This window comes from Dermochelys coriacea, chromosome 1 (genome assembly GCF_009764565.3).
Source record: "Dermochelys coriacea isolate rDerCor1 chromosome 1, rDerCor1.pri.v4, whole genome shotgun sequence".
Classification (NCBI taxonomy): domain Eukaryota; kingdom Metazoa; phylum Chordata; order Testudines; family Dermochelyidae; genus Dermochelys; species Dermochelys coriacea.
In genome coordinates, this window is record NC_050068.2 from 216,441,450 (window position 1) to 216,461,645 (window position 20,196).

A 20,196-nucleotide genomic window follows, 5' to 3' on the forward strand; every position below is an offset into this window, starting at 1 on the left:
GCTTCTTGATCCCTAGGAGGCAGCAAACTTCACGGAGCAGCCAGGAGGTGAAGTTTGTCCCCTGGTGCCTCACAATCTCCCAGGGTAAGCCCACCTAAGCAAAGATCTTCAGGAGTTCCGCCACGACGCTTCATGTGGTGGCGTTCCATAGGGGGAAAGTGGGTGGCCTAATCCACCACTACCAGGTTGTAGTGGTAGCCAGCAGTGCTTTTAGCGAGAGGACCCACCAGGTCCATCAAGACCCTCTCAAAGGGTGTTCCCACCACCGGAAACGAGACCAGGGGAGCTTTTGGTACCCCTGGAGGTACTGGCAGTTGGCACTCCAGGTAGGAAGTACAGTAATCTTTGACATCTTGGTGTTCGCCTCGCTATAGGAACCAGGCCAAGACCCAAGCCAGGGTCTTCACCTGACCCAAATGGCTGACAGTGGGCACATCATAAGTCATCCTATGTACTGTCTGCCAGTGACACTGGTGGCATGACTAGCTGGGACCAGGGCTTGCAGGTCTGAGGATCCTGGGAAACCCTTGTAGGCGCTTCCCTGTGAGCTCAAATCGTGGCCACTGTGCTGTGTGCTATAGGTTCATTGCCGTCCTGGCAATGTAGGCCAGTTGCTTATAAGCCCAGCTGAGGGTGGAGTCCTCCCTTTGGTTCCGGCTGAAGTCAACCTCCATGTTCGGGGGGCTTCCCGGTCGTCTGACTGGGTTGGAGTGCTGAGACCCCCATGTGGGGCTGGTGGGTCGCCTGGGTGAGCCTCCCTGCACACCTCAGCCTGCCCTCAAGGGGGTCTCCCTCAAGGGCTATCTGCTCTGGCAGGTCCCAAAGGCTTGTGGTGTGCAGAATCCTGGTGAACTCCATCCAGTCAAGTCCGAGGATGACGGGGTAAGGCAGCTTCAGGGCGACCCCTACTATTAATACCCAGGTCACTCCATCCACAGTTAATGACACTCGAGTACTCGGATACACCTTCACATCCCCATGAATACAGAGGAGCCAAATCTGGCCAGCTCACTTGCCAGGGCAAGCCCCTGACACACTAAAGTCTCTCCACAGCCAGGGTGTGTACCTGTCCTGACAAGATCCACAGGAATCATCACCTTGGCAGTGGGGCACCAGCAGGTATGGGTCTTCCCTGTGTAAACTTGCTCAAAGGAGCAGTCCAAGGTTTGGCACTGTTGCTGGAGGTGCCCAAAGCTGCCGCAAGTGAAACAGGGCCCAATCTTGGCAGGGACAGTCTGGGCCTTGGCTTCCCCCCTCTGCTGTGGCTTGCAAGCATCCCATGGGACTTTGAGATGGGTTGTGGCAGGGGACCATTGTGATGGCCCTTGTCATGGTTCAAGTCCCAGTGGGCTGCTATCTTAGGACTGGAGGGTCTTTCTGAGGTGGGAGTTGGGGGGCTTTGACCTGCCACTGCAGTTCCAGGTGTAACTTTAGCACCCTTGTAGCCAAGATGGAGTCTTCTCTGTAGGCCACTCTGGCCAAGAAACGGTGCGCGCAAGAATGCAGAAGGAAAAATCCCTTCCACCCCAGGAGCATCTGTTCCAAAGCCGCCAGAGTGAACACACCCACCCACCGGAAAAGTATAATGGATATAACAATGGGAGATATTTATTTACAGAGGGATGAGGGGAGAAAAACAACAAGGGGAAGTATAGGGGGAGCAGTACAACAGGGTTGCATTCAAACCAAGGCCCCCTAGGCCCAGTGGTAGCACAGTCTGAAAGGGCAGTCACTGAGCAATGTGCCTGCACACAGTTTGGAAGTCCTGAGCAAAGTTCCAGTTCAGTGGTGAGTCTTGGGTGCTCCCGGTTGTCTTCAGCACCAGTGAACTTTCCCCAACAAACCCCTCCGGTGCCCTCTTCTGCCGCTCTTTGCAAAGCCATAGAGCGACCACCTCCCCACTTAACTAGCTAGCAGCCTCCCTCCTTATTCCCAGTGCAGAGTCACAAGCCCTGGTATTCACAGCCCCATGCAGTTCTGGGCAGCAGTGATACTGGGTCCAGCTCCAGCCTGTCCTTCTGGAGCGATTCCTCCCTGGCATAGTGATCCTCCTGGCTCCTGTCCTGAGGTGTCCCCGATCAGCCGCCCTGTCCCTCTCAGGCTTCAGGCAGGTTCTCTGCTGCTTTCCTTTTGTCTAAGGCCTCCAGCCTGCAGCCCCTCTCTCCCCAGAGCTCCAGAGCCACACCTGCAAGTTTCCCTCTTTTCTCTCGCTGCTCCCCCTCCCCGCTAGGAAAAAGATTTAAAGGGGCCACGCTCTCTAAACTTCAAAGGGTTTACACAGGGATCACAGGAGCCTCTGTGACCAGGAAGTCCTCCATGAGGCCAACTGGCACCTTTAGGGCGGTGGGTGGATGTCGCAGGACCCAGGCACTACCTCGGGGTGAGAGGATATGCACAAACTATTCAACAACCACCTGCTCGGCTACTTTGGTTGTGGAGTGTCACTTGGGTTGGAGCTACCACCAACAGATGTCCTTAAGTTCCTAAGAGTGGATAGGTCTTTCCCCAAAACTGGCACCAAAAGGTTTTGTGGGTGATGTCTAGGTTGTCCAGGATAGCCATCCTTACCGCCCTGTTGTCGTGGGTCTCATCATTGGGGAGGTTACGATATATGGCGTGGGCTTCCCCCATTAGGTAGGGGGTCAAGAGTGTGGCCCATTGGTTCAGGGCCCATCTGTCAGCCCAGATGACCCTCTCAAAGATGATTAGAAAGGTCTCTGGGTCATCTTCTGGTCCCATTTTTGAGAGGTGTACTGACAACACGGGGGTACAGAAGTAGTCGCTCCTCTGGGAGACGGGCTGGAGGGGCTAGACAGAAGGGCAGACAGTTGCTGGAAATGCTGCTGCTGGTACTCCAGCTGCTGGGCCTCCAGCTGCCAGATCAGCTGCTGCTGCTGGGCTCTCAAGTTCCTGGAGCAGCTGTTGTTGTTCTTAGAGCTGAGTGGCCTATTGCTGCTGCTGGCTCTCAGTTCACCATTTCATCAGCTGATCCAGTTCCAGGGGTAACATTCAGCTTGGTGGCGGGTTATGAACAAGTACAGTCCCCCTCTGTCTCAAGGGGCGAGCACCGCCTGCATTCTACGTGGTCGTCCCTCCCCGTCAGCCACAGAAGGAGGCCATGCCCCATCACTCTTGGATCCCTAGGAAGGCAAGGATTATTGGACAATTAGCGGTCTCTAAGGCCCTGGCCCTCTAGGCAGGGCCAAGAGGCAAGTAATCCAGCACTCTGCCTCAGGCAGGGCAGAGCAGCAAATCTAGAGGTTCAGGCCCTCAGCCAGGGTGGAGCACCAAACAATTTAGGGGCTCAGGCCCACAGGCAGGGCGGAGCAACAAACAGTCTAACGTTCTAGGTCTGGCATACCGCAGACAAACACAGGCCTCCTGACCAAAGGTGGGTGGAGGCTGCCATCCCAGAGGTGGTGTTGGCAGCAGAAGGTAGGGGGGACTCGGCCCATCCTACTCCACTGTGTCCCAGCCCAGGGCCCTAATAGTGGTGGAGTATTCTGCCACTGGATCACCAGGATTCCAGCCGAAACACGCTGACTTGGATTCAGGCAACAACACAACCAGACTATAGTCTGGTGTCCCTGGGCTACTTCCTATACTCTCCTTGCTGGGTACCTGTATGTTGGGGTTTTTCTCCATCTCCCCAGGGTACACCACCAGCGGCATTCCCAGTAGCTCCTCAGTGTCCAGGTCGTCTGGCAGCTTTGGTGATCCTGGCGAGTCCTTAGCACTATAGATGTCCTCTTCAGGTTCCCGCTTTAGCAGCGGGTAGGAGGCATATGTCTCCCTCAGCAGCTCCAACTGAGATGCTGGGCCCACCTTTTATACTTTCTGTCCTGCCCCTCTGCTTCCAGGAGGTGGACAGTTGTTCCTCTCCATCAGTCTCAGAGGGAGGCCATGCCCCCTTGCTACAAGGGCCCTGAATCCATGATGGTGTGTTTGGCTGGTAGCATGGGGCCAAGCATATGTTAATACTTGACCTACACCCTTACCTGCCCACTTTGCAGTGTGGAGACAGCAAAAATGCAGGCATCTGGCCTCATTTTTAGATAGTCCTCCAATGCCATTCCCACAATGTCCTGCTTCTGTACCTCCTGGCATATCTTCCTACTCACTTCCCACTTGCCCTCTATGCACTGGAAGCTACCTGATAGTTTTTCAAGTAATGTCCATATGGGTGCTCCACTACAGGTGCACATATACCTCTCGAGGCCTTGATCAGAGATTTCTAGCTAGCAGTGCCCTTTCAACCCACGCACGTGTCCTTTGCTTCCTCATGGCAGACACCGAGGCTATATAGGAGAGCGTGGGGTGAACCATCCGGAGTTCCGTCTCTACCACCTTGGCCTAAGGCAGTGCACTAGTGTTTCTATCTTGAGCATACTCAGTCTTTCTCTTCACTTATATTAAAGTTAGTTTAGTTTAGCATTGATATTAGCTTTAGTATAGTTAACATAAGAGGATTGCTTTTTCCCCTCTCTTTTCTCCCGTGAGATTTGTCTTCTTCTGGTAGGGTATGCCTAATTTCCCAGGCTACAAATGTTGTTTCTTTCTGTTTCTTCCATTGACTGCTCCCCCATGGGAGAACGTGGAAGAAGAAGACTCCCAGTTTGTCTCCTTGGTTTCTGTTAGGGGTTCTCCTATAACCCCTCCAGAAATCTGCTTTCACTCAGGGAGGATGTTGCAGTGCATCAAGCATGGTGGAACCAGCCCTATATGCCATCTCCCTCTCCCTTATGGACCCCCCACAAAGGCAATCTTGGAACCATTGGGTTGCCTATAGGTAACAGTTCAATAAACCACTGGTACCATCCTGGAGGGAGACCGGAGGTCTGCATCCTCCCTTCACCCTTTCAAGACAGGCAAAGACATTTGAGGAGTTGGAAGCTAGGGTAGATGAGGAAGTTGCCCCTGAAACTCCTATTTCATATTGCCAGATAAGGTGCTTATGCCTGCCCCTCCTTCCATCACCAACGACTTCAGACAGTTCCAGAACCTCATTAGAAGGGTAGCGGACACTCTACAGCTCCCTCCTGGATCCACCTAAGTTGGTATGGCAGACACTATTCCACGAAGTGTAAATGGGCAGACAAGTAGTAGTATGAGCCTGCTAAGGACTGTGACCTTTTGTTTTCCCATCCCCCACCTCACTCCCTCATGATGGATGCTGTGAATGAGCAGGGTAGACAGCACTATTCCAGAGCTACACTGTATGACAAGCACCAAAATGATTGGACCTCCTTGGACGAAAGTCTTACTCATCCACAAGCTTGCAGTTCTGACTGTAAATTATCAGCTGGTCATGGCTAAATATAACTTTACTAATTATAGCAAACTCCTGGCCTTTAGTAAACACCTGCCACAACAGGGAACAATTCCAATCAATTGTTGCTGAGGGTCAGCTGTTGGCCAGAATGGCTCTTCAGGCATCCTTAGATGCTGCCGATACTGCTGCCAGGTCCATCTCCACAACAGTAGTTATGCACAGGGCATCCTGGCTCCAGAATGACTCCCTGCACATGCTTAAGGACTCCAGGGCCATCTTATGTTCCTTGGGGCATGTATACATCTATAAGCAAGAAGCATTTCAGGAGGTCACAGACTGCTCAGAGATCAAGCCCTGCTCAGTTCTCGGAGTACCAGGGACCTGCAGAACCCTTCAGAAAGAGAGACAGGTTTTAGAGGAGGAGGGCCACCCATCTTCCCTCTGAGACATCCAGACATAATCTAAATAACAGTTTTGATGATTGATCAAGTGTTCAAGTCCTCATGCTCCTCTGATTTTACAATTGAACCCTTTAGCCTATCTCCCTTACTTTGGGGATCACCTTGTCCATTTCCATCAGGATTGTGAGCAGATCACCATGGACCAATGGGTCTTGGAGGTCATAACTTTGGGCTACATCATTTAGTTTTTGACATACTCCCTCCCTTCCACCACACTTCCCCATTCCTCTTCCCCGTCCCTCTCTCACGAGCTTCTACTAAGGCAAGTGGTCTCTCTCCTCTGGCTAGGAGCGATATAGATGGTTCCTTTCCCTTACAGGGCAAGGTATTATACTTCCTAGTACCGAAAAAGGATAGAGGTTGGAGGTCGATCTTAGATCTAAGACAGCTGAACAAGTCTCTGAAGCCCCAGAAGTTCAGGATGGTGATTTTCACAACTATAATTCCTGCTTTAGAAGAAAGGGATTGGTTTTCATCCCTCGATCTACAAGATGTCTACTTCTACATAGCCATTCACCCATCACACACAGGAAATACCTGATTCACTGAGGGCCAATATAATTTCCAGTACAGAATGCTTCCCTTTAGTCTTCAAGGCTCCAAGGGTGTTCTTGAAGGTTCTAGTGGAAGTGGTGTCTTACCATGGACAGGAAGCGATTCTCATCTTCCCATACATTAATGATTGGCTTCTCAAAGGCTACTCTTTTGAGGCAGTGTTGTCATCCACTCAGAATGCCCTTGCAGTATTCCAAGACTTGGGCCTACAGCTAAACATAAAGAAATCCATGTTAGTACCAGTGCACAGAATTCAGTTCATAGGGGCATACTTGGACTCAATGAAAGCCGAGCATACCTCCGTTTAGACAGATTTGTGATTCTGTCAGGTCTGGTAAGAACAACTCAGGGAAGCCCTTGGACGTCAATTAGGAACTGTCTTCCACTCCTAGGCCACGTGGCAGAGTGCGCCTTTGTGACCAATCATGCAAGGTTACACATCTGCTATTTCCAAGGTTGTTTGAGAACTCTCTGACCAAAAATGCCTTGGGAAGGCAAGTGGCCATCCACTTCCATATAAAGAACTCCCTGGATTGGTAGAAGGAGTGACTCCACTTGTGTAGGCATCCCTTTCTGCCACCCAAACCCATCATTGACTATAACAGCTGCTGCATCCCTGTCAGGGTCGGGAGCCTAGTTTGGCGCCCTCACAGTTCAGGGTGGATAGACAGCCTATGAGTCCAGTCTCCACATCAACCTGTTGGAGCTCAAGGTGGTCAAAAACATTTGTCTCCATTTCCTGCCCTTGATTGGGGCAGAGTGATCAGGATAATGATGTACAAGAAGGGAGGCGCAAGATCCCCCTCCTTGTGCTCCGAAGCTATAAAGCTCTGAAACTGGTGCATAGTCAACCACATCCAGATTTCAGCAGCCTACCTTCCAGGCATCTGGAATACCACTGCTGGTGCCCTCAGCAGACACTTCTCCCATGACTACAAATGCGAGCTGGATACTCATATCCTCCAGGACCTATTCCAGAGATGGGGATGGCCAGAGATTAATCTTTTCTCCACCTCCAAGAACAGGAAGTGTCCTCTCTTCTGTTCAAGAGGGCAGAGAGGACACTGTTGCTTGGGGATTGCTTTCCTGCTACTGTGGAAGAGGAATCTGTTCTATGCCTTTCCCCCAATGTCATTAATTCTAAGGGTGATGAACAGGATCAGGCAGGACAAGGCCAGAGTTATTCTCATGGTACCTACCTGGCCAAGACAAGCTTGGTACCTGTGACCCTACGCCATATATTATTCATAGAGATATTGTTATGATATGAATATGGCATAAATAAGATGTGTTCTATGCAAGATTGGTCATGTAAGATATCATTGGAAAGATTATGATTTACTGAATATGATTATCCTATTTGCATGCATATATCTTTTCTGTATCTGAAGCTAGGACTATGGACTATGTATCATTACAAAAGTGTTTGCACCTGAGGAACGCTCACCAGACAAAATGCAATCAGGCTGTCTGGTTAATCAATAGGCCATTAGGGAAAACAATAGGAACACGGAAGATGCTAATCTCCCACCTTCCTGAGAAGCTTCCTGGGATGCTGTTTTGTCACTGAGGGTCATGTGATAGTGTCACTTGGTACTGGACCCCATCTTGGCCTACTAGTATTTTTCCATTAATAGGGGGTAGGGACCAAACTGGGAAACAAAAGATTCCCACCATATGTAAATCCTATTTAAGGCAGGGAAGTGAGTTAATCTTGGTTCATCCCTGACCAGGATGATTGCTGAGAACATCTAAGAAAAAAAGACTCGGGGGGAGAGCTGAGCCCGGGCTGGAAAAGGTGTCTTGCCTGTGAAAGAAATGCTTAAAACAACATTTAAGATGAGAAATTATGACTTGTAACCAGTTTCTTTAGTGTATTGAGCTTAGTTTGCGTGTTTGTTTTATTTCGTCAGTAATCTGCTTTGATCTGTTTGCTTACCCTTATAATCGCTTAACATTTACCTTTTGTAATTAATAAACTTGTTTTGTTCTGGGGGGCAAAATCTGTGCATATCTTCCTCCACATTGAGGGAGGGAGTGAAGAGCTTATGCTGTACAGTTTTCTGTGCAGTGCAAGACGGTGTAATTTTGGGTTTGCACCCTGGGGGTGGGGGAGATACGCACTTGAGTATCGGGCAATCCACTAGCTGAGTCTTCCCATGCAGAGCTGATTTCAGTGTCTGTATCTTTCTGCAGCTGGGTGTGTCCCTACCTTTGTGTGTTCTAGAGGAGGCTTGAGGGCCTGGCACAGCAGGACAAGGTGAGGGAGCCCAGGCTGCTGGAACGGGCAGGCTCAGTGGGACTCCAGTACATGAGGTGGCACCTTGCAGTGTATGGGGAGGGGGGCAATCCATCACAGTACCCTTACCTGCTTCAGCTGTGTCCAACAGCAGATCAAGCTCCCAGACATTCCCTATCTCCTGTCTCAGGATGCAAGTCATGCACTTCACCCAAACCTGGCAGTTCTACATCTCAGAGTCTGGTTCCTGGATGGTTCTCAGGAGTACACTCCTGCTCCATTGGTATAGAGCAGGTGTTATTGCTCAGCAGAAAAACATCAACCCCCCGACTTACCTGCAGAAGTGGAAGAGTTTCACCCACTGGTGCGGTCATTGTTATCTTCAGCCTGAGTTGGTTCCCCTTTCCCTCATCCTTATTTACTTGCTGGATTTGAACACATCCGGGTTATCCATCAGTTCCATCAAGGTACACCTGGCTGCCACATCAGTCTTTCATCCCCCGGTCAAGAGATGTTTCCATTTTTGCTCACCTGTATGGTCCAGATTTACTAAGGGGTCTGACTAATCTCTTTCCCCACATTAAACACCCCATTCCTTCTTGGACCTCAATCTGTTCTCGACCACCTGATGAGGCCCCCATGTGAATCAATGGCTACCCGATTCCTTCCTCATTTGTCTGTGAAAATGGCCTCCGTAGTTATCAACACATCAGCCCATAGAGCAGGGGGTCTTTGATGGTGGATCCACTCTGTACCACATTTTTTTCATGATAAGGTCTATTTATGTCCACATCCCAGGTTTCTGCCCAAGGTTACTTTGGACTTCCATCTTAGCAAACTGATCCATCTACCAGTATTTGTTCCAAAATCTCTCAGTTCTCAGCAGGAATCCTGCTTCCATACCCTGGATGTTAGAGAGGCCTGTCACATTATTGACTTGAACTGGGACGTAATAGAACATGGTTGCAACCAAGGTCCTGTAGTAACACCAAATCTTGTATAAAGGGGGTCAAATGAGGTGCCTAAGACAAGGTTATGGTTTGCTGGTTATGATTATGCTATCTGTATATGTGTATCATTTTTGTAGTTAAAGTTATGAATATTGACTCTATACTGTCTGTATTTCAAATTTATGCTATGCTTCAGACAAGTTGGTGTCAGCTCTGCCTAGCCTGCTGGATGGCCCGTTAGGACCATTAGATATACAATTGACCCATTGAGAGAAGGCAGACACGCCTTGGGACTCAGCAAGACATGCAGGGACATGCCTATGGACAGAACTCTGAGGTTTTTCCATGACATGTGATGGACAGTTTGTATTTGGAACAAAGAAAGAAAGACCACATGGCAAGAGAATATAAAAAGCTGCTGCAGCTCCTCCATCTTGTCTTCAATCCTGCTTCATACCTCTGGAGGGACTTGGCTACACTGAAGCTTTGAACCAAGGACTGAAAGATCCATCCCAGCTGTGGATGTACTCCAGAGACTTGATTTGAACCTGCAGTTTATTTTATCACTGCTGCAAGTCTGAACCAAGAACTATGCCATTACTGTAAGTAATTGATTCCATTTAACCAATTCTAGCTCTCATCTATATCTTTTTCCTTTTATGAATAAACCTTTAGATTTTAGATTATAAAGGATTGGCAACAGCATGATTTGTGGTTAAGATCTGATTTCTATATTGACCTGGGTCTGGGGCTTGGTCCTTTGGGATAGAGAAAATCTTTTTTTCTTTTACTGGGGTATTGGTTTTCATAACCATCTGTCCCCAAGTGGCACTGGTGGTGATACTGGGAAACTGGAGTGTCTAAGGGAATTGCTTGTGTGACTTGTGGTTAGCCAGTAGGGTAAAACCAAAGTCTTCTCTGTCTGGCTGGTTTGGTTTACCTTGGTGTGCATAGAAACCCCAGCCTTGGGCTGTAACTGCCCTGCTTTAAGCAATTTGTCCTGAATTGGCACTCTCAGCTGGGTCCCACCAGAACAAGCATCATTACACAGCTTTAGCCTTTTACTTGGGTAGGACTAAGCAGTTTAGGAGATCGCCTAGACTCTTTATATCCTTTGCTAATAGGAGTAAGTTCCCGCCCCCATGCCCTGTGTGATGGGGCAGTTGGGGATGACCCAGGATCCTCTTCTCAAAGTGAGAAAGGGGTGGAAGGAGTTTCTGTAGGTGTCTGGCTGGCTGGGTTCCTGTTGAAATGGTCACTTAATGCTGCTGGGATTTGAATGTGTTATCAATGCCATCCAGGAGCCTAGCGCCTTCGCTAGGTATCACTTTAGTATTCTAAATCCAAATAAATACGCCAATAATTTGGGCTCCAACAGAAATGTTTGTTTGATCCAAATCCAACAGCTCCAAGGAGCAAATCCTGACTCGTCACTCCCCCATTTACTCGCTGAAGCCAGTAGAAGTTTTGCAAGTGTGAGGTGAGCAGGGTTTGACCCAAATAAGGCCTGAGCTGCTTCCTCCCACAGAGGGTGGGATGTGTGTGTGCATGTGTTCGGGTGCAATGTGCAATGCCTTTACCCAGGAGGGTACTGGAAGCTTTGCCAGTGGGAAGATTTATCCTGCAGGAGACCTGCCTCCCTCCCCCAGGGTTTCTGCTGGAGCAGAGAAGCTTTGAATCCTAGCTGGAGCCTAGAGAAGCCCGACCAGCACAAGCTGCATGGCAGAGGTGCTGTATCAGGACCTCTCACAGCCACATTGGTTTCATTCCCTCAAAGCCACCCCTGCCCAGTTTCAGTCTGCTCTGATTCTTCCAGTATGGAGGGGTTGCAGGCTCTTTGCCATGTTGTTTCCCAGCTCCAAGAAGATTTAACACCAGTTGGGGGGCGGAGGGAGACCATAGTTTACAACAGCATGTGCTGGTGCAACTCAGGGAGTGAATCTGGCCCCAAATCTCCAAAACTGATTGAAAATCAGGTGAAAATCTATTGTGGGACCCAGATTTAAATAATACATGGTCAGAACTTGTTTGGCTGGGGTTAACAGCACTAGAGCTCATTGGGAATTTTTCGATTAGATGGTTTTCACTAGAAGATACCAATTTGATGAAACCAAAATGCCTTATGGAAATTCCTTGGTTCTGACAATCTGTGACTGAAATAAAGGCTGGTTCTGAATAAACCGCCACCGCCACCCCCCGCCCCGGGCTGGAATCCATCGCAAACCTTTCTGGTTTCTTGCCAGCTCGTCCGGTGGGCTGCTAAGGAGCCCAGGCTTCTAGTATCTGTAGCTTTCGGCCAGTTGACTGCCTGAAATTGGGAACCCCAGAGCTTTCAGGATCCCTGCTGAGGATCCATTGGGCTTGGAATCCCTGGGAGCTCTGGGTGTCCTGGTTCGAGTTGGGCTTCTCAGGGATTTTAGGTTCCTAACTCCGTGGCAGATGTAGTGTTCAGCAGTCACTTTGAGCCTCAGGTGCCCGTAAAAGATCCTCTGTATTAAGTCACCAATTCAAAACTGTCTCTGCTAGAGATTATGGGCTTCTGGAGTGCCCCTCCCCCTCGCTATCTGGGACAGTGAACAACAAAAAGATACAGTACCCAATACCACAGTCTTGGCCTAAGCTGGAAACACCACAGGGAGCTGATCAACTGATTCATGGGGGAGGCGGGTATTTACCCTTAAGAAGGAGGAGTCCCCCTCTGTGGTTGAGGAGGCCAGGACCATTGTGGAACTTCCCTGGACCAGCAGCCAGAGACATGCCATCCACTCACCCCACAGGGTATGGGAATTCCCAGCATCTTTCAGGTCAGATTGTAGCAGCCCCTCAGTCACATTTACCACAATAACATGGAGATTTCTCTTGGAAAATTTGTGTCCCCTCTCACTGCTCAGAGTCACCATCTCGTGTAGAAGAAGGAATAGACCAAGACTGGAAATCCTGCTCCAGGATCCAAATGTTTTTGCCAGTCCCAGAGTTCAACTGTTCTCACTGTGATGAATTTCTGGTTCTCATTTCTCCAGTCTCCTACTCAGATGATTCAATGATGAAGCTGCAATATTACACTGGGGACAGCGAGGGGGAAAATGATCCTGAATCAGAACAAGGTAAAAGGGGAGGGACAGACTCAGGCCAAAAGACCAAATCTGGAGAACAGAATTTCTATCACACTTTCTGCAATCGCAACCATTTCCCCTCACACAATTACCATTTTACTCAGTCAGGTCTAATCCCATTGAACAGGATTTATGTCAGAATCTCAGGATGGGAACAGGTGACCATCTCATGAACACAGATCCCTGGGAATGCCTCCCAGTGACCTCCCCAGGTGAGCAGCAGGAGGAGATGGATCAGTCTCTTTCAGTGGAAGCAACAGTGCCCAGCAGGGCTCATCTTACACCCCTGAGAAAGAGAGGAAGATTGTCCTGTGTTTTAATTACAGATGGGCTCAGCCCAACTCACTGATCCAAACCCACCAGAACTATGGAGAAGGAAGGATTTACAGATTCTGGATCTCAGTTATGCAGCTGGCACCTGTCACTATAACAAGCTGAACCAGAACTCTGGATCTGAACTTCCTGGCCTGGGCCCATCTCTAATTGTAAATGGGGTAGTATTTCTACCCCAGCTGCTCTCAAGTGAGTCCATGAATTTTGGCCCACTGGAAGTTTAGCCTGTGGCTGGAGGGAGGACACAATGAACAGATGAGCCAGTTCTGCTGAGAAGCTGAAGCACTGCTGTAATGAGGCAGGTTCTGGCAGGACATAACTGAGAGGGCCAATTCAGGACAAATTGCTTAAAGCAAGGCAGTTACAGCCAAGGCTGGGGTTTCTATGCACACAAAGGTAAACCAAACCAGACAGACAGAGAAGACTTTGGTTTTACCCTACTGGCTAACCACAAGTCACACAAGCAATTCCCTTAGACGCTCCAGTTTCCCAGTATCACCACCAGTGCCACTCGTTATGGGGACAAATGGTTATGAAAACCAATACCCCAGTAAAAGAAAAAAGGTTCTCTCGATCCCAAAGGACCAAGCCCCAGACCCAGGTCAATATCAGATCTTACCCACAAATCACGCTGTTGCCAATCCTTTAGAATCTAAAATCTAAAGGTTTATTCATAAAAGGAACGAAATATAGATGAGAGTTAGAATTGGATAAATGGAATCAATTACATACAGTAATGGCATAGTTCTTGGTTCAGACTTGCAGCAGTGATAGAATAAACTGCAGGTTCAAATCAAGTCTCTGGAGAACATCCACAGCTGGGATGGGTCTTTCAGTCCTTGGTTCAAAGCTTCAGTGTAGCCAAGTCCCTCCAGAGGTATGAAGCAGGATTGAAGACAAGATGGAGGAGCTGCAGCAGCTTTTTATATTCTCTTGCCATGTGGTCTTTCTTTCTTTGTTCCAAATACAAACTGTCCATCACATGTCATAGAAAAACCTCAGAGTTCTCTCCATAGACAGGTCCCTGCATACCTTGCTGAGTCCCAAGATATGTCTGCCTTCTCTCAGTAGGTCAATTGTATAGCTGATGGTCCTTAATGGGCCATCCAGCAAGCTAGGCAGAGCTGAAACCAATTTGTCTGGGGTGTCACCCTGAAGCATAGCATAAGTTTGAAATACAGACAGTATAGAGCCAATATTCATAACTTAAACTATAAAAATGATACACATATACAGATAGCATAATCATAACCAGCAAACCATAACCTTGTCTTAGGCACCTCATTTGACCCCCTTTATATAAGATTTGGTGCCACTACAGGACCTTGGTTGCAACAATGATCTATATGGTCCCAGTTCAAGTCAATAACGTTACAACTGCCAAGCTGAACCCTGGGCTGCCTGAGAGGCTAGTGGAGAGCAGGAGCTCACAAAGGATCAGGCCAGTCACCTCCCAGCAGGAGCTTTAATTCCTGAAGAGGGGAGGTTCCCCCTCCCCAATGTAACAGGAAAATTCAAACTCCCACTCCCGCTCCCACTGAAACACGTAAAAGAGCTGCTGTTGGATTCTGCAGGGACAGGATTGACCCCTAGTTATTTATGTGGAAATAATGGTGGCACAATTACTGTCTTACTGTATGTCACTAACTAGTGCCCTTCTTACCATGGTCACTCTGACTTTCCCTGAAACATGTCATGAGCAACGGCTCTAGTTATAAGGGCCATCTTCGTTGAAGAGACGCTCAGGGTGATATGGGCTGAGTGTGGTGTTTGCTGTTACAAGGGTAGCTCCTTCTGATGATCCTCAAATGTATTTTGATTACAAGGAGGGGCCTGGATTTAGCGAAGTCCCAGGGATTCCAGATGGCCAAGGTGAGAAGGGGATATGCATCCTGGAAGTAGGAATTCACTATCTGAAAACTAAATGTATTTTCCCAGTGTGACAATTTGGGGAAATTTTCTGTACAACTAAAGAATTCTGGTTGATATTATGAAGTTGTCATTATGAAAACAACTGTATCATGTGAATGCCTCTATGTAAATGTGGAATACACAATGGACTTTCAGGGCCTGTAGCATTTACCCACTAGATTAAGAACAATGGAGAGTGATTAACCTTAATAAAGAAATCAGATTACACAATAGATTGCTAAAGAGATTGGTTGAAGTGAGGAGAACCAGTTTTCTCCACACCCTAAACAAGGGGTTGGAATTTGGAAAGTGGAAAATTCCCAAACAGGACAGAGAGACAGAAGTGACAGAGCAAGGGTTTAAAAAGGGCTCACTGGGGGGAAAAGTCACAGAAAGACAAAAGGAGAGTAGAAAGGAAAAGATGGACATGCCTTTTATTGTGAGCAGGAGGCAGTTTAGCTGCAAGACCAACCAAGGTTAGAGAAAGCAAGCTGATCTAGAGAGAGAGAGAAGATCCATGGTTCAGAAATCAAGCTTTGAGGTGCAGCAGGAGGATCCCCTGTCTCCCGGGCTCTTGGTTCCCTGAATCCCTTCCTTCATTGGCCTGTAGTGCCCTGTCAATCGGGCTGACCTGGAGCATTGGCCTCTCCCCATTGGCCCGGTGGACGGTCAGTCTCTCCCAGATCCTTTCTTTCCGTTAGAGGGATTGTGCAACCAGGAGCTAATAATGCTCTCCAGTGCAAAATTAAAAAAAAAAAAAAAAGGAGAAGCCAATCCTTTGGAAGCCCCAAACAAGCAACACTCAATAAGCCACTTAAAGCAAGAAGTCCAGTACAAGAAGCAACAAGCCACTTAAAGAGCTGGAAAAGCCCAAAGGCAAACAACAAGCAACTCAAAAATATTGCAAGCCAAGTCCAGAAATTGGCTTGTTTTAAGCCTACTTGGCAAGCATGGATAGGGGGTGCTGCAGCACCCCCCCCCCCCGCACCCTTAGTTCCAGCACCTATGGAAGAAACTGACACTGAGGGTGATCAGACTGACATTGCAGGAGATGGGCAATAAATTACTGCACAGTTATTTGTGGGTTAGTGTCATATAGTGATGCCAAACACATGTTCAGCTCGAATATATTTTTGTGCATTGACCCCTCAATACATTTAATTTTCTATGGGGAATTTGAATTTGCTTCACATGATGCAGACACAGTGACCCTGGGGAGTTTACAGGGCAGGGGATATCACCATGTAGCTACTTTTCCCTCCATGCCCCAATCTTCCTCCTTGAGCCCTGAGTAGAGGCCAGTCAATCTTTGCCAGAAGATTGTGTTTCACAATTCTTGACCTGTTTAAACAGTACAGGAAAACAAATTTGTAAAATGATGTGGGGTTCAGGCAAACAAATAAGAAAATATCAGGGATGGGCCAAAGCCTCAGGTTCACCCCCAGGCCCAGATCTGAACTTCCCCAAGGTTCAGAGTGCTGGGTGGGGTCATTATTCCAAGTTGGGTCACAGAAGTGGAGCCAGCATATGATAGGTACAGTATGTTAATGTGACTGTTATCCTGAAAGGTGCTGATGGCTGTAGGGTGACCAGATGTCCCTATTTTATAGGAATAGTCCCGATTTTGGGGCCTTTTTCTTATATAGGCTCCTATTACCCCTACACCCCCGTCCAAATTTTTCACATTTGCTGTCTGGTCACCCTAAATGGGTCTTGGATAGAAAGCCCCTTTTTTCCTAGTGCAGAACAGGCCCAAGAGGTTTCCTTTGGGACTGGATTGAAATGAACCACACCTGAATAACCTTCCCTTTGGAGTACAACAAAGTGAGCAATTTATATTTGCTTGGCATTAAAGGAACAGGATGGTCTGGACATGTACTGGTGTTATGCAATGAACTGCACTGTTCTCTGAGCTCCATGAAGGCTCCAGAAACATGGTGTCCCTGGCTCAGCCACCCACTGCTGCAGCCAGTCCATTCCAGGGGTCACAGAAGAACTCTTCATGTAGCCATAGCTCATGGTCATTGTAATGATGCCCATACTTGCTCCCAGTCTCAAGGACAGTCCTGGGTCTTCACATCCTGTCCTGGGGATGGGGAGCACAAGGCTGTAATGCCAAGTGCCACAAAACAAAAATTATGAGGTTATAAAAACCATCTAGTCATGTTATTCAGTCTGTCTGTGGAGTTTAGAACCCCCTTCTACTCCTCTGCCTGTGTGAGGGTGAGAATTGCAGACTGAAAAGTCACCGTTTAATGCACCCAAACTGCACAACTCCCCATGGCTGCTCAGTTGGAGACTGCGCTTACCCCTCCCCTCACCCCTGAGACGGGAACTGCCGTCCATTGCCAAGCACTGCCTTTGCTCTCCCTCCTGATTCAGTTCCTCTGACAGAAGAAGGGCTAGCTGGGAAAGAGCTTGAGACCCTGTCATAAAGGGAAGGGTAAACACCTTTAAAATCTCTCCTGGCCAGAGGAAAAACCCTTTCACCTGTAAAGAGTTAAGAAGCTAGGATAACCTCGCTGGCACCTGAATAAAATGACAAATGAGAAGACAAGATACTTTCAAAAGCTGGGGGGAGGGAGAAACAAAGCCTCTCTCTCTGTCTGTGTGATGCTTTTGCCGGGGACAGAACAGGAATGGAGTCTTAGAATTTAGTAAGTAATCTAGCTAGATATGTGTTAGATTCTGATTTCTTTAAATGGGGCTGAGAAAATAAGCTGTGCTGAATGGAATGGATATTCCTGTTTTTGTGTCTTTTTGTAACTTAAGGTTTTGCCTAAAGGGATTCTCTATGTTTTGAATCTAATTACCCTGTAAGGTATTTACCATCCTGATTTTACAGGGGTGATTCTTTTTTACTTTTTCTTCTATTAAAATTCTTCTTTTAAGAACCTGATTGCTTTTTTCATTGTTCTTAAGATCCAAGGGTTTGGGTCTGTGTTCACCTATGCAAACTGGTGAGGATTTTTATTAAACCTTCCCCCGAAAGGGGGGAGTAACATTTTGGAAGATTTTTTTTGGTGGGGAGGGAGACGTTTCCAAATGGACTCTTTCCTAATAATAATACCGGTTAGACGTTTGGTGGTGGCAGTGAAAGTCCAAGGGCAAAAGGTCAAATAGTTTGTACCTTGGGGAAATTTTAACCTCAGCTGGTAAAAGTAATCTTAGGAGGTTTTCATGCAGGTCCCAACATCTGTACCCTAGAGTTCAGAGTGGGGAAGGAACCTTGACAGACCCACTGAGCTAATTAAGGAAGCATGGTTCACACTAACACACAGAACTTTTGTTATTGTTGAGGTGTGAGTTACAGACAGAGATACTGGAGACCTTCACACTGACATCAACCATTGACATCAACTATAATGTCACTGTAAACACTACTAGGATTGCTTTAGCCATTTGCAAACAGCAACAATTCCCTGACCTCTTCTGAGCCTCAACTTCTCTGCCATCCCTCCACTCTAGAGTCCCCTCCCCTTCCTTCCCTCTTGCCTTCTGCTCCAAACCTCTCTCCCCTCACTAACTCTCCCTCCTGCCCCCATACTCCAGATCCCATTTCCCTCCCCTTCCTTCTGATCCAGATCCCCACTTCCCCTCCCCATGCCTCCCTCCATTTTGCCCTCCTACTCCAGGCCCCTTGTGCTCCTTCCCACCCCCTGCTCCATACCCCCTCCTTTCCCTACCCCCCCTCCTGACCCTGTTCCAGACCCTCCTCCCCTCTCTGCATAAGATTCCCCTTCCACAATCTTCCTTCTTCATTCCCCCTTTTCCAGATCCCCTCCTTTCCCTATCCCTCCTTTCCACCCCCACTCCATGCTCCCTCCCCTCTTCCCCTGACTCCAGACCCACCTCCACCCCTTCCTGACTCCCTGCTCCATACCACCACCTCCTATCACATCTCCTCTTTCCTGGCCACGTTCCAATCCCCCCTTCCCCTCCTGATCACCTTCTCCAAACCTGCCCTTGCTCCTGCCCGTGTACAAGATGTCCCTTCCTCAACCTTATCTCCCTCCTTCCCCCTTTTCCTGATCCCCTTCTCTCCCCATCCCTCCCTCCAACCCCCACTCCGCTTTCTCTCCCCTCCCCAGTCAAGCCTCCTGCCCCCAACTCCTCTCCCCTCCCCTCTTCATTTCTCTCTCCTGCCACCCATTCCAGACATACTCCTCTCCCCACTCCTCCTTGTTGACCTCTTCTCTTAACCATTCTTCCCTCCTGCTCCCTCTCCACTGCATGCTCTTGTCCCTGACCCCCCTTGCCTCCCTCCAATCCCACTTTCTAGACCCTCCTCCCCTTTCTTCCTCCTTTACCCCATTACAGACCCTCTCCCTTCTATATCCCTCCCTTCTGCTCCAGACATTCCCTTCCCCATGTCTTCTCCTGACCCACATCCTGCCCCCCACTCCTCTTTCCTACCCACACACCACTGGCACCCCATCCCTCTGCACACCTTAACTCTGCCTCCTTCCCTCCCCAGTGCCCTGCTGCCCTCACTCTCTCCATCGTCCTTTCACAGGGTCTCTGCTACCCATCACAGTCCCTGGGTCCTGTACAGCTCCCTGAGCCACACAGGGGCAGCAGTGTTCTCTGCGGGTTTCAGTCTCACTGAAAACAGTGGGAGGGAACACTTGGGAATTCCTCCCTGTCGGGTACCATCAAGCCCTTCAACCCCACACTCCGAGAAAGAGCTGAGAAAGCCACAGCTACTTTCCTTTATTTTCTATCAGTTAATCAAACAACACGCACAAATCTTTTAGAACACCAAAAATCCAATCCTGCTCTTAGAAAAGGTAAATTTTATTAAAAACAAAAAGGGGAAAAATACATCTGGAACTCAGACTTTTTGCTAGATCTTAAAAGAAACAATTACAAAAATTAAGCACCGAAAACAGCTTTCTCGGGGGGTTCAGCTTAAAGGTTACAAGCAAACAAAAGCATTAGGGGTTAGCACAGAGGAGATCCACAAGCCTTAAAAATAAACCAAAATAATCCTGATTGTGTCTAGCTAAACTTTCTGATCTACTTACACATCTAGAGTTCATATAAGTAGTTCTAGGTATGATATGATGATTTATGATCATACCTGGCTTAAGCTTTACACAGCATTCCCGCTGCCCTTTGTTCCCATCTTTCCCGGAGAGCAACAGACAAAGGGAAAGTTTCTTTCCCCCAAGAGGGATTTTACAGCTAACTAACTGGCTGGCTGGGTGTCCATCAAAGGGAACTATCCCCCCACTTTATTTATCACAGCCCCAGTGATAAATAGGAGATGGTGCCATTTAGAATAAGGGAAACTCCGTGAGTTGGCGCCTTTCATTGTGTTCTCATGAGACAGGTAAAAACACCCAAATCGCCAGAGTGG

General features: G+C 48.3%; 1 protein-coding gene across 1 annotated transcript in view; it reads right to left on the bottom strand.

Annotated features, from left to right (window-relative positions):
• The window catches only part of LOC119860485 (scavenger receptor cysteine-rich type 1 protein M130-like), a 1,081,813-nt gene that overhangs the window by 780,055 nt on the left and 281,562 nt on the right, over nucleotides 1-20,196 (bottom strand). The window lies entirely within an intron of this gene.